This window comes from Rissa tridactyla, chromosome 12 (assembly GCF_028500815.1).
Source record: "Rissa tridactyla isolate bRisTri1 chromosome 12, bRisTri1.patW.cur.20221130, whole genome shotgun sequence".
Taxonomy (NCBI): Eukaryota; Metazoa; Chordata; class Aves; order Charadriiformes; family Laridae; genus Rissa; species Rissa tridactyla.
Window position 1 is genome coordinate 16,431,802 of NC_071477.1, and position 13,546 is coordinate 16,445,347.

At 62.2% G+C, this 13,546-nt stretch overlaps 1 protein-coding gene across 7 annotated transcripts in view; it reads left to right on the top strand.

Annotated features, from left to right (window-relative positions):
* EPB41L1 (erythrocyte membrane protein band 4.1 like 1) overlaps positions 1-13,546 on the top strand; it is a 71,842-nt gene that overhangs the window by 19,427 nt on the left and 38,869 nt on the right. The window contains exon 3 of one of the 7 annotated variants that reach the window (XM_054218707.1): positions 8,916-8,991. The exons of the other annotated variants lie outside the window; for them this stretch is intronic. The gene's annotated coding sequence lies outside the window, so the exon portion shown is untranslated. The remainder of the gene's footprint in view (positions 1-8,915; positions 8,992-13,546) is intronic. 7 annotated transcript variants of the gene reach the window in all.

Here is a 13,546-nt window from a genome sequence, read left to right on the forward strand (position 1 = left end):
GGGGTGGGATGTCTGTCTCATCTAAAAGCTTTGCTGCCTTTCCTGTAGGCCTTGGCTCTGCGGCAAGGCTGGGGGCTGAGACGTGGGGACCGACGGGGCGCAGGGACAGATCGCAGCAGAGCGTGTCCCCGGCACAGCCAGGCCCCCGGTGCTTCAGCGGGAAGGGGGAAGCTGGCGGATTCCAGGTGAAGGTTTCTGGTCTCACCTCCGCTGCCAGAGCCGTTGCGGCAGAGCTGGCGCTGCTGGCAGGGACGTGCGGGTGAGGTGGCTCCTGCGGGATGCCGGTCGCTAAGCAACCGGCAGAGGTGGAGCTTTCTGGGTACCATTCCCAGCACCGCTGCCTGTCTGCTCCGGCATCGCCCGCATCTTCCCCAGGCAGCACATGGAGGTCCTGCCACCACGCTGGCCGCCCCACGCTGTCCCCAGCCACAGGGGCACCCCAGGGCATCTCTGGGCATGGCTGAACCCTGCTTTGGGGTTCCTCTGCCCGAGATGGCTGACACCCTCGCCCTGGGGAAGGAAGTTGTCTTGAAGCTCTGTTGACCCTTTTGGCTGGGGCTTTCGCCTCGGTGCTGCTTCCCTGCCTGGTTCTGCCGTTTTGCCACGAAATGGGGCAAAAAGCTGGGAGCCCCAAGGCTCCGGCACCCTGTGGCTCGCATTCAGCCGGGGGCTGTGGGTGCAGGGGGGGCTGTGGGTGCAGGGTGGGCTGGCTGTGAAACGCTGGGGGAGCCTGTTTCCCCTCTGGGACGGTTGTGCCAATGGCGCCTGGGCCTCCTTAGGTGGTGGCTGTGTCGGGAGAGGCGGGGGGTCAGGGTGGTACGGGAAAGCTGGGTGATGCAGAAGGGTTTGGGGAGGTGTCGGTGCTGCGCTGCTCAGGTGTCCCTCCTCAGGGCTGTCCCTCAGGGTGACTGCAACCCTGCCCTGAGTCGGTCCCTTTTCTTTACGACCTTCCCGAGGGCGGGTGTTGGTAAGGTAGTTGGAAAGTCTTTGGATGAAGTGTCATCCTGCAGCGTGGGAAGGAGCCGTGTCGCTGACTGCTCAGGGGCTGGACGATGGGGAGGGTGCTCTGGGTGGTGGCTTAAACCCTTCAGTGCATCCACAGGGCTGGTTCACCACGTGCCGTCGCATCGGAGGATGTTGTGTGCCAAATGTTAAGCAACCTGCTGTCTCCCTTGCCCTCTCCTGCGATATTCCTGCCTGCAGCCGGTGCTTCTTGCTGGACCTTTACTGGAAGAGCTGAATGCCCCGGGAGCACCGTCGTATCATAAATCTCTCTCCCAGCTCCTAGCGTGCTCCGAACTCTGCTGACAGCGCAAGCATGCCTTTTAAAAAGGTATGCGTTTGCCTGGAAGAGGCACATTCCTGGTTTTCCAGGGCCGCCTGACGTGAGGGAGGAGGCAAGCTGGGCAGCCTTTGGTTTTGCAAGAAGCCTTAATGAACTCCCACACCTCCCACCTCCCCGGGCTCTTTCCCGGAGCAGCAGGATGTGGGGAGCAGCGGAGGGTGATGCCGGCGGGGGGGATGCTGGCGGCTGTATGGTTTCTGGCAGAGAGGCTGCCTGGTTTCCCACTGCATCCTGGTGCCCGGGCCTGTCCTGGCTGCGTCCTTCGCTCCCGAGCGGCCACGCTGATGGTGGGAGCTGGTGCTCGGGGCTGAGGGGGGTCCCCGTAAGCCTGCGGGCTGGTGTGACTGTACTGTCACCAAGGTGCTGCATGGTGGTGTGCCCACCCGGTCTGAGGAGCCGTTCCCTGCTGAGATGTGCCCCTGTCCCTGGGAGCCGGCGACGCGCCGGCATGGGGCAGCCTTGCCACCGGGGCTCTTCCTGAGGAGGCGGCGAGGTGGCCATCGCCGCCTGCCTGCTGAGCCGCTTTGGAGATGCTCTGGGGTGGGTGGGCAGCGGGGATGGCTCTCGGGGAGCAGCAGCAGTGACGCTGCCTGGCAGCAGGGCATGGTTTTCAGCTGGTTGGTGGCGGATGGGCATTTCTGCTTGTGCTCCCGGGCGGCTCTCGTCAGGGGGAAGGAGCTGAAGTGTGAGGGGGTCAAACCGAAAGTGGGGAAGCTCTGGAATAGCTCCTTGCCACCTCCAAAGGCTGCGGGACTGCAGAGCTGTTGCCCTGGGCAGGCGCAGGCAGGGCCCTGCATGGCCAAGGGCATCACAGACACAGACTGGTAGGGGTCGGAAGGGACCTCTGGAGATCATCTCCTCCAACCCCCTGCCAGAGCAGGGTCACCCAGAGCAGGTGGCACAGGAACGCGTCCAGGCGGGTTTGGGATGTCTCCAGAGACGGAGACTCCCCCACCTCTCTGGGCAGCCTGTGCCAGGGCTCTGCCACCCTCAAAGTCAAGAAGTTCCTCCTCATGTTTAGGTGGAACTTCCCATGGCCAAGTTTGTGCCCGTTACCTCTTGTCCTGTCGCTGGGCACCACTGAGAAGAGCCTGGCCCCATCCTCCTGACACCCCCCTTTCGGTATTTATAAGTGTTGATAAGGTCCCCCCCCTCAGCCGTCTTTTTTCCAGACTGAAGAGACCCAAATCCCTCAGCCTTTCTTCATCAGAGAGGTGTTCCAGTCCCCTCAGCATCTTGGTAGCCCTTTGCTGTCCCCTCTCCAGCAGTTCCCTGTCCCTCTTGACCCGGGGAGCCCAGAACTGGACCCAGCACTCCAGGTGGGGCCTCCCCAGGGCAGAGCAGAGGGGGAGGATGACCTCCCCCCACCTGCTGGCCACACATCGATCGCCCTTGGCTTGTGGAGGGAAAAATGGGTGAGACTGGAGGGACCCGTGGGTGCCGAGGAAAGCAAAGAGATCCCCAGAGTGCCGAGCAGGTGGGGCATGGTCTGCTGAGAAGACAATGCCAGGGTGTCTGGGCTCAGCGATGGCACATGGCACGCTGCGGCTGATGCTGCCGGTGCCATCCCACGTGGGCCTTGGGGAGAGCAAACCGGGGGGGACGAGGGGTGGCTGGGGGTTGCGGTCTGCCCCCGCGCCTTCATCTGGCTGGGGGGTGGTGTCTGGGTGGCACTTTCATCTGGAGAAGCGAAGGGTGTTTTTGCAAGGGCTGAATCACCGCCCTCCTGCCCCACCGGTTGAGAGATCTTCGTTTGCACGTTAATGAGGTTGTGTGGAAGGGGCTTCTTGGCTTCCCAAGGTGTCTGCTACGAGGGGTCGCAGCAATGTATTCCTGAACTGGTTTATTCACCTGGGATGTGTCACTTGAAAAGGGTAGGAGTGAAACCTTCTGTAAAATGGCCCGAAATTGCCCGGGTCTTGCAAAACGACTGTGTGCCGCTGTGCGTGGTGGGAGCGGGGCAGCAGGGAGGAGGACGTGCTGCTTTCACATCCTGGCAGGCTTGGAGGAGGAGGAGGCGCCTCAGCCCCGTCCCCCTCCCCAGGGACACAGCAGGGGTCACGCTCCTCTTCCCTGATTTTTGCTGGAACCAAAGGAGGGAGCGAGCTGGAAGGAGGGAGCGAGCTGGTCCCTCGGGACGGACTCTGCCCCGGCTACTCTCGGCACTGGCAGCTGAGCCGGGGAGGGGGCGAGTTGCCATCGCTGATTTGGGGGACAGCCCTGCCCTCTCCCTGTGAACTCGGTGGCTTTTTAACTTTGTGCTTTTTTTTGCCCTAATTTTCTCATGATTCATTTTTGACCCATGACACCGTGCCTCTGAGCCGCCGGGGGAGCCTGAGCCCGGCTCCCGCAGCGTAGTTTGGTGAAATAGGTTCAGGCTGCTTCGTTAACCCTGGAGCAGGGCGATGCCACCCTGGGCAGCGGGTCGTTGCCCATCTCCCGCAGGCGATGCCCGCGGAGGACGGGGTGGTTTGTGGCGGGGGAGGCACTTTTCTGCCCGTCAGCTGTGTTTGCAAAAGCCCAGCATCCTGCTCTGGGGTCAGATGTCTCCGCGCTGCCTGGCTCGCACATGATGAGCGAGCAGATGTCTGGGCTCTTGGCAACTGCTGACATAATGTAAATACATAATTGCCCCCAAACAGATTCAACACGTGTCAATTAAGTCTGAGCTAGCTGCAGGAGAGCAGCTTTGCCAGCCCTGTTCAGAGAGGTGGGGGAACTCCACGCCATGGACTTCTCCCATGTGGTGGGTCCCAAAGCTTGTGGAGGCGTTACGCAGGACCCCCGCTCTCACGTGAGCATATTGCCGTGGGATCATCTCAGCCTTGCTGCCTTTACTCTCATATTTTTCCCCGCTTGACCCAATTCATCGCTTGGCAGCTCCAGCCTGGCCGTGGTGCCCCCTGTCGATGAAGAGCCACCGTCTGCTGCTCGTCGTGGTGCTCGGCGGCTGCTCCAGCCTGGAGCCTGGCTCCTTTTCCCCGGCTCAGCATCCCTTGGGAGCCTCCAGGTCAGGTCAGCGGCTGCAGAGCACACCAACCCAACAGCCCAAGCTTGCCAGGCTTGCTTGGGGCTGGAAAGCAACCACCTCCCCTGACAAAGGTGTCTGGAGTAGCCATCAAAGCCTACGTTGATTTAAGACCTGCTGGTGAGGCAGGCTGGGGCCTGCCTTCAGGAAGGGACTGATCCAGACAGCCTTGATGAGACCTTCCTGCCCTCCATCGCCAGCCGGGCTGTGAGCTAGGCCTGTCATCTCTGCTGGAGGGACAGGAGCTGACGTGTCCTTGCAGTTTCACTGGGAGCAGCCTCTTGTGGTTAGTTGGTGGCGATCTCCTGCACCAGCAGGTTCAAACCTCGTTGCTCTTCCCTACCTGAAGGCAGGAGCTGTGGCAGGGCCGGTCCTGCCGACGCTGGGCTGGTGTGTGGTGGGCCAGCCTTGGTCTGGTTAGCAGGACAAGGCAGCGGAGCTTGGTCGGGGCGGCGCGAGGTCTGCTCGCAGGCTGGCGAGAGAGGCATCCAAGGTGAAGAGGGAGCGCTCACGCTGTCCTTCGCCTTCCTAGTGTGACCTACTTGAGCTCCCACCATCCTGCTGGGCAGGAGAACATCCTGCGGTGTTGGTCTGACGTCTCCTTTCCAAACGCTCCTGGCAAGGGGGTGGGAGGGAGCAGGCTTGGAGGTGGGGGGAAAAGGGTGAGTTATGGGCAACGTGGCCGTGAGGCTACACGTGTCTGCAGTGGCGTGGCTGGACGCGGCGTGCGAGGCTCGGGGGTGGACGGAGCGACGACGTCTGCAAGCAGCCCGTGGTGGCAGGGAAGGCCAGCTGGCTGAGCTGGGTGGTGGTGGTGGAGGATGGGAGGGCAATGAAGCTTCTCCCAGCACCCCAGTGCCCTGCTGCTTCTGCGGTAGTCGAGTCCTGCCGCGCAGGGCGCTCGCGGGGTGCGGTGCCCATGCTCTTGTGCTTTAGTCCTGCCCCTTGGGTGCACGTTCAGGTGTTCGCTGGGCGGAGGAGCCGGGTCACCGGGAATTGGAGGATGCCTTTGGTGTGAGGCGAAAGGGGAACTGCTTTACTGTAAATGGAGAACATCAGAAGAGACTGCGATTGTCTGGAAAAAGACTCGGGTGCTAAAACATCCATCTGTGTGACTGATTTGAGGAGCAGAGAGAAAATAGCAGGATATGAGGAGGGAATGTAGAGAATGGGCTTGAGACAAGCGTGTGGGCATGAGGGGTCTTAGAAAGCTGTGGTTACGCACCAGACGGCAAGTCTCAGTGCTGCGATCGCAAAGCCTTGCTGTCCTGGCTAACAGGGATCTTCAGGAGCCAGGCGGAGACGGGAGGTGAACACCCAGGTCCATCTGGCTACCAGGCAGCACAAGGGGCACGTGGACCTCACGGCACGGCCAAGGCCCTGATGGCAGGAGGAGGAGCCCAATGCTTTCGGTTTGGACCCAGCAGCGCTCAGTGCCCAGCAGCCCGTGCCTCTGCCAGCTGTTTGCTGCTCTTTGAGGGTTGAGCAGAGAGGACCTCCTGGGCCTGGTCCTGCAGGGACCTCCCTGGGCAGCTGCCTTTGCCTTGCTTCAGTGGCTCTGTAGACCTGCTGCTCTCTGAGGGCCTCCAGGTCGTCGCTGGGAAGGCCCAAGGCTGGAACCTGATGGACCTGAAAAGGCACCGTCCCGTCAGGGTGGCCACCAGGTCCTTCTGGCTGAACGGTGGCCACAGGGGTTTGCTGTCCCTGGGCTGAGGGAGCTACCGCAGGTGTTGCCTTCTCCTCCCTGCGGGGTCGAGCTGCTGCTGGCACCGGCTCTCTGTGGGGCTGCTCCCGCGGAGGGGTCACGGTGGGCTGGGGACAGCAGGGAGCTGCGGAGCTTGGAGCAGCGGAAGGGCAGGAGCTCTGCCCTGGCTCCTCGGGACGGGGACAGCCACAGCCCAAAACAACAGGGCAGGAGGTTTGGTGAGACGCTGGAGAATACCTCTCGGATGCGACGAGGATAAAGCCCTGGCGCAGGCAGTGGTGCAGGGAGAGGAGTTTCCACCGCAGGAGACTATGAAAGGTGTGTTGAGCCAGTCGGGATGGAGCTGCTCCCCGCGTTGGGCCGAGTGGGATGAAATGACCTCTCGAAGCATCGCCTCCCCGCCGCAGCGGAGGGTCTGCCGCCGCCTCCCCGGGCGCAGGGGCGGCGTGGGGACCTGAAGGAGGGCTGTCGGGAGCCAGCTCGCGGGGGGCCGTGGGGACCAGGGCTCCTGCGTCAGCCGCCTCTGGAGCCTCACCTCTGTGAGTCAGCGTTTCGCTGCCGATGATTCACAGCGGCGCTGCAAGACAGCCACGGGCTGGTGCAGGGCTGAAATTAATTGTCTGGAAGGAGGGCAGCGCGAGAGGAGGAGGGAGAGAAGATGTTTTCCCTCATCTTATCAGCGTTTCCCAAGCCTGGCTGCGAGGTACGCCAGCTCCGAGCTGGAGAGAGACGCGCTCTGCCTGCAAAGGGACCTCCACCTTCTGGTCCCTTCCCTGGCAGTGCCCGGGGCGCAGCGTTTGGCGCCCTGGCACCTTGACGAGCCGGTGGCTGCATCCAGCCATCGTTGGCCCAACCCGAGAGCACAGTCCCCTGCTTGGCTTGACCTCCTGGTGTGCCACGTCCCCCCCCCGGGACCCGACGGGGGGGTGGCGATGCCCTGCCGTCTCCCCGTGCGTGCATGGGCAGGCACCTCTGGTCCCGGCAACCCGCGCTGCGGGGCTCCTTGCCGAGCAGGTGTTTCTCTGAATTTCTGTAATTCAGATTAAATGTGTGTGTGGGGGGGGGGGGGGTCACCTCCCTTTTCCCGGGGGGAGGCGGGTTACTCCCCGCACATCTGGCCCAACTGTAAATCCGTTGAGCTATTCTGAACCAACTCGAGGACAAGGGACAAGTCCTCAAGTTATGCTTCCAGAATATTATTTGGGTATCTTTCCACGTCTTTTTCTGGGCTTGGATGCCCTCAACCCGAGACGTAAATTGTCGGTCCTGCTCACAGGTGTAATCCTTTCGGGAGGCTTGGCCCTGACTTCCATGCTGTAGCTCACAGCTGGGTCGGGGGCATCCTCAGCGCACGCGTGTCCAGGTCGGCGCTTTCCAGCCTCTGATTTCCTTCTCTGAAGGATTTTTGCAGACCAGGTGCCCTGCAGCAAGCCGAAGCCTGATGGCAGTGGATATTTTTGGTTGCATTTTGCAAGTCATCGAGAGGTTTTCCATTTGTACTCAGTTTGGGTGTCCATAGTGTCCGGACAGTCGGATGCCAAAGGACGGATTCTCCCCAGCTCTGCGGGGAGACAAATGCTGTTGCTTGCAAATATGTATTGGAGTGAGACTAGTGAAGTATTTTCTTCTTAGCAAAGCGGAGTGGAACCCGGTAAGAAAGGTTTTTTCAAGGCCGTGAACGTCTTGCCGTCCATCTCCACCAAGGTAACCACGTGAAGGTTGTTTTCTGCTGCCGATGGGGAAGCGTCTGGCTGCCCGCCCCGTGGTCCTTCTCAGCACGTGTAACCCAGGCTCCTGGTTGCTATTTCTGGCTCCTGCTCCAGCCCTGTGACTTCCTTAAGCTCCTTTGATACCTTGTCGGTCCTTCCGTGCGTCTGTGAAATGCTTCAGAGCGTGGAAATTTCAGAGTTCCCCGTTTTCCCCGCAGCAGCTGGAATCCAGCTATGCCGCGCGTATATTTTAGGACTCGGGCGTAGGAGCGGGCACTGCAGCGCTGGTCGCTGCGGTCACGGATGGGGACTGGCGTCACGGTGGCTTTGGGACCCGGACCTTCTGAAGTGATGGTGCGCGGCGCGTTTGACTGCGCGGTGATGACGCTGCGTTGGTGTATGTAATACATACGTTATACATACATCCTGAATATAAAAGAGGCAGGGAATGCAGCCCGGGCAGAGCTCGTTGCTGCTGAAAGACAAACAGGGGACAGATAAGGAGTATTAAGCAGGAGGGAATGGGAATAAATCCCTTCTCGAGAACTGGTTGTCTGGTGTGCGGGTGCTTCTCGCCTTGTGCCGCGGCGAAGCTGGGGCAGGGCCGAGGGGAGATGGCGCCCCAGGTCCTGGGGGTGCGACCTGGGGGGGAGCTGATGGGAGAGGAGACGGGGTCCAGGAGCACGTGGGACTGGTGAAGGCGGCCATGGGGCAGCCCCGCTCCTGCTCCTCCAGCCTTGCTGACATGGCCTGTCCCCTCCCTGCCCCCTCTGGGATGGGTGGGGGCCCCTCTCCTCCTTGGGTTCCCTTGCCTCCTGGAGGGTTCCCGACAAGGGGGACCCGGGGGACACGGCGTGTCCTGCGCTCTGGGGTGGCGGGAGGTGGCAGGACCCTGGTGTGGGCAGCGCGAGTCAGGGGGGTCTGGGCTGGGGCGCACCCCACAGTGCAGTGCAGTCCTGGGGCAGGACCGAGGTACCTTCTCCTTGGCCCCGCTTGAGCAGCCGGGACTAGTGGGAAGTGTCCCTGCCCAGGGCAGGGGGGTTGGAACTAGGGGATCATTACGGTCGGTCCCTTTCAACCCGAACCACTCTATGATTCTATGTATTATTTTTTTTTTTTTCTCCGCAGTAGCCCCAGATCTGCCCTCATGGCCCGAGTTCCCCGCAGTGTTCCACGGTGTCCCACGGTGCCCTCTGTGTGGAAGGTTAGAGCTGATGATGGAAGCCCATGTGCTGCCCCCACCCCACGGCGGCTCCGAGCCGACTTGCTTTTCCTTCTCCCCACCCTCCGTCATCCCTCTTCCGTCCCTTCCGGCTTTTAAAACATTTATCTTTGATAATTGCCTGCAAGGCTTGAACGTCACCAAGGCCTCAGAGCCTTGGAAAAAACTAAAAACCTCTTTTCTCTCCTGCCTGGGCACCTGCAGAGGGTGCGTGTCCTTCTCTGCGGCAGCCTGCGAAGCCGCCGCATCCTGGGCATCGGGGGTGCTGGGGGAGGGAGGGGGGGGGGGGGATATTTTGGTGCGTAGGACAGGGTTCCTCCTCCTCTGCCCGCTCCTGGTTGGAGCTGCGGGTCTTCACCAGTGGACAGGCTGCTCCCCACTTCGCTCCTGCCTCCTCCGGTGGGTCGGTGCCCCCCGACCCGGCTCGTTAGCGGGAGATTGAACCCCGGGATGCGTCGGGGTGGGGCGTGCTGCGCGTGCTCTTGTGGTTTAGTCTTAATTGGCGACGCTCTGGGGTTTCTTAGGGTCCCGATCCTGCTTCAGTCTGCTGTCACCGGCGGGGATGTGGTGCGTGGCTGCGCAGCCGCCAGGGTGCCGTGAGTCCCCTCTGCCGGCCACGCGTTCCTCGTGGCTGGGAGAGCGTGGGATGGGGAGAAACCAGAGCGAAGCCTGTGCTGGTGTTCTTCAAGGTATTCAGAAAGCGTGAGCCAGGCACCCCGGAAGCGCGGGAATTGGGTTAAAACCCACCAATATTCTTGCAACAGCCCTTCCAGCGCTTGCTTCAGCCTGTGCGAACCTCCGAGGGAGGTGCCGAGCTCTTTTGTTGCTAACGCGAGGACAGAGCTGAACAGGCAGTGACAGGGACAAGTGGTTCCAGTGGGGTGTCTCGGGAGAAGACCGTGTGGGGCATGGCCCAGGCGTGCCGCGCCACAGCCCCTGGCCCCCCGAATCCTCCCTCCTGCTCGGGCTGTGGGGGGCAGCAGGGGGTGGGCACGGTGTCCCCCACCCGGGGCGACCAGCCGCGGGGTGCCTGTGGATGCCTCTGGTGGCTGGAGGTTACAAGTAATGATTGGCTCTTGGATTTAAAGCCCCCTGAGGATTTATGTTGTGTTTTGTCCTATGCCCGTCCCTCTCCGGGGGCGGCAGCTGGGTGCAGGGGGGTGGTTGCAGGGTGAGGCCCGTCCCAAACACCTACATCCCCCTCGGGGTGGGAGTCAGGCAGAGAGCATTGCTGTGGCGGCTGTGTGACCGAGCCCTGCGTGCCTCAGTTTCCCCTGCTAGGAGCTGGGCAAGCTCCCAGCTGTGGAGGAGGCCACCCCCGCTCCCCGCCTGAGCCTCCTGGGGTGATGGGCGTCGTGTCACCCTGCTCCCGGTGTGCGGGCTCAGGGCCGGGGTGGGGACAGACCCCATGGTGGGGCAGCCCTGGGGGACACAGCCCAGGGAGGAAGGTGCTTTCAGCCCTGGCACGGAGCAAAGGGCTGGTGCTGCAGAAGCGCTTGGCGAGTCCCGACCCCTGCAGCCCCACAGGCCCCTTCCCCAGCAGGGAAAGCCATCGTGGCCACCCCGGCTGCACCCCCCCCAGCGCTCCCCTCCATCCCTGCGGGCAGGCGCAGCAAAGGTGGTCCTCCGCGAGCCTTCCTTACGTGAGGTGCTTCTTAGTTTTCTAAATGCGAGTTTGGGTGAAATGGAATTTTTCCAGTATTTCCAGGGCAGGGTTTGGCTTTGTCAGCCCTGGTTTGGGTGTCCCACCCCCGCAAGGTTAATTCCTACCAAATCAATCAGAAACATTTTGATGCTCGAAATCATCAGAGGCGATCTCTGGGACTGAAGGAAACCTTGAACCAGCTTGTGGATAGAGCTGCTCCATGCAGGAAGACCTCTCTGTCTTCCTCCGGGTTTGCAAACGCCTCCGAGAGGCAGCCGGCTTTGCCAGGCTGGTGGGGGGAGGATAAGACCGGTGCCCCTCTGCCCCCACAGCATTCTCCGCTGGGATCTAAGGACTGTGACGCTGAACTGAAACCTAAGCCCAGCTTTGCCCTGACCCCTTCTAAGAGTTGAGCTGTGCCCCACCGTGGTCAGAGGGAGCTGGCTCCGCTTCGGTGCCCGAGTCACCAAATCGCGCTTCGGGTGGCAGTGGGGAATGCAAACGGTCACCTCCTGTGGCGGGTGGGATCGCCAGGACACGAGGGAACCGTGCCAGGGGGTCAGCAGGGGTGGTGGGGGCAAGGAGGGACTCGCCAGCAACCACCGCCTTTGCAGGAGCTTGGCTCAGTGGCATGGCTCAGTGCGTGCTTTGGGGGGACACTTCTGGGGTGAGCGGGTCCCCAGGCTGCTCCCTCCCCCGGGAGGGGTCTTGATGTGGTGGTTTTGGTGGGTGAGGAGGTGCAGGATCAGGCCCAGCCCATGGGTCACATCTCCGTGGGATGACCCAGGCGTGGGTTGCCCGGTGGCACCGTGGCTCTTCTCTGGGGTGGTACCGCGTGGCCGACGTCTTTCTGCTGGCCCCAACCCTGTGCTGAAACGCACATGGAGGTCTCGGGCGCTGCCGGGACTCTGCCATCACCTCCCTTTTAAAGGGAAAAATGTGCCATGGCGAGTTGGCCTGTGCCACCCTGTGGAGCTTGTCCATGGGGAAGCTTCCCCCTGCTCCCAGCAGCACGTGCCATCCTTGGCCGCTGCCAGGGCTTCCTGCCAAGAGGACGGAGCCAGGCTCTTCTCAGCCTAGGGACAGGACCAGAGGCCATGGGCACAAACGGAAGGTCCCTCTGAACATCAAGAAACGTTTTTCCGCTGTCAGGGTGACGGAGCACTGGCACAGGGTGCACAGGGAGGTGGTGGAGGCTCCATCCGTGGAGATACTCAAAAGGCTCCTGGACACGGTGCTGGGCAGCTGGCTCTGGGTGGCCCTGATGGAGCAAGGGGCTGGACAAGGTGAACTCTGGAGGTGCCTCCAACCTCAACCACCCTGTGATTCAGTCCTCAGGCACAGCGTGGTGGCCTCTAGCGTGGGCAGCGTGAAGGGGTTCAGCAGAGCGCAGTGGGGTCCTCGATGGGGTGCAAGTGCAGACACTGATGCCACAGGGACCAAGGCGCCAGCAGGACTCTCTTGGAAACCCATTGCTGTTCAGTGCGTCCCGTGGGTCTCACTAGCGGCAGATTTTGGAGCCAGGGACAAGGGCATTTCCAGAAGCACCTCCATCCCCGCTAGGGTGTAGCGGGCGCAGAAGGTCCCTTCCAGCCCGGCCCCCTGGGGCCCGAGCGCCTCCGGCTGGGTGCATCACTGCTTCTTGCCAGGCATGGAGGGAAGATCCTTTCTGCTCTTGTTTTCCCTAGGCTGCCTTCTGGAGGTGGCACAGGGATGTTTCATGGGGCTCAGTGCTCATCAGAGAGGGGGGACATCCCATGGACATCGCCTGCCCCCCACCCAGGCTGGCTCGCTCACTCCCCAGGGGTGGGCAGGCGTGGGACAGTGGCAGCTCCTGCTGCCTTCCTCCTGCTTCGGGCAGCGCTCCCCAGGCCCGGGGTGTTTGGCTGAGCCAGGGGGTTGCGCGTGACATGATAAATTAGGTCTTTCCCATCACGTGTCAGGTCCGATCTGAGGCATGGCTCGGGTCTCGGGGTCTTTGTCTGCCGCCGTCTCTCCCTTTCCCCTCCTTTTCCTGTCTGTGTTTCGTCTCCTCTCGCGGCTCTGGGCTGACGTTTCCCCCCGCTTTCTGTGTCTCCTCCTCCTTGTTCCTGTGGCGGCTCCGCACAAGGAGGTTGTGCAGCTGTGGGCGCTCAGAGATGGGTGACGCCAGCCCTGGCCACCGTGGGAGGGGTGCAGAGCAGCCGAGAGCTGGTGGCCCCTGGCCCCACACCTCCACGACCGCAATCCCCGGCAACGCTCGTGGGCACTGCACTGCCAGGGCTGGGGTGTCGGGTGAGGGTGCAAATGGACTGGGCGAGGATTTTGGAAGTGGGGGGGGGGCTTGCTGGGAACTGGGGGATGACTGGTCCTCCCTCGCCGCAGGCTTCTGCATTTTGCGTGACAGAGACCCCCCGCCCCCCCGTGGCTGCCCTGCTCCCACGGCTCAGGAGTCCCTGTGCGGGGAATTCCCATGGCGTGCGCCAGCCTGGCTGAGCGGTGCCTGGCTCCGCTGGGGGCTCGTGGCAGGGGGAATGTCAAGGGTGCAGCCAGGTCCCTGCCCTGCCGGTTCCCCCAGGGCTGATGTTCATGTCTGGGGGGGGTGGCCCGTGAGCATCCCAACCCACGGGTACCATTTGGGGAACTCATCCTGGTGGGCAGTTGAGGCTGAGCGGGGTTTTGTTCCTCTGCATCCAGCGTGGTCAGGCTCTGCGTGGCCTTTGGGCTCCTGGTGGCTTGGCACGCTCTGGAGTTTTCATCCATTATGTGTCCAAACTGGGGGGGCTACCTGAGCACTGCTCCCCCCGGCAGCCCGCCCAGCCGCAGCCAGCCCTGCCTGCCCGGGAATGGGGTGCTGGGCACCCGCTGCCGTCCTGCAGCTGCTCTGCCGCTGCCCCCCGCCTCTTCTCTGGG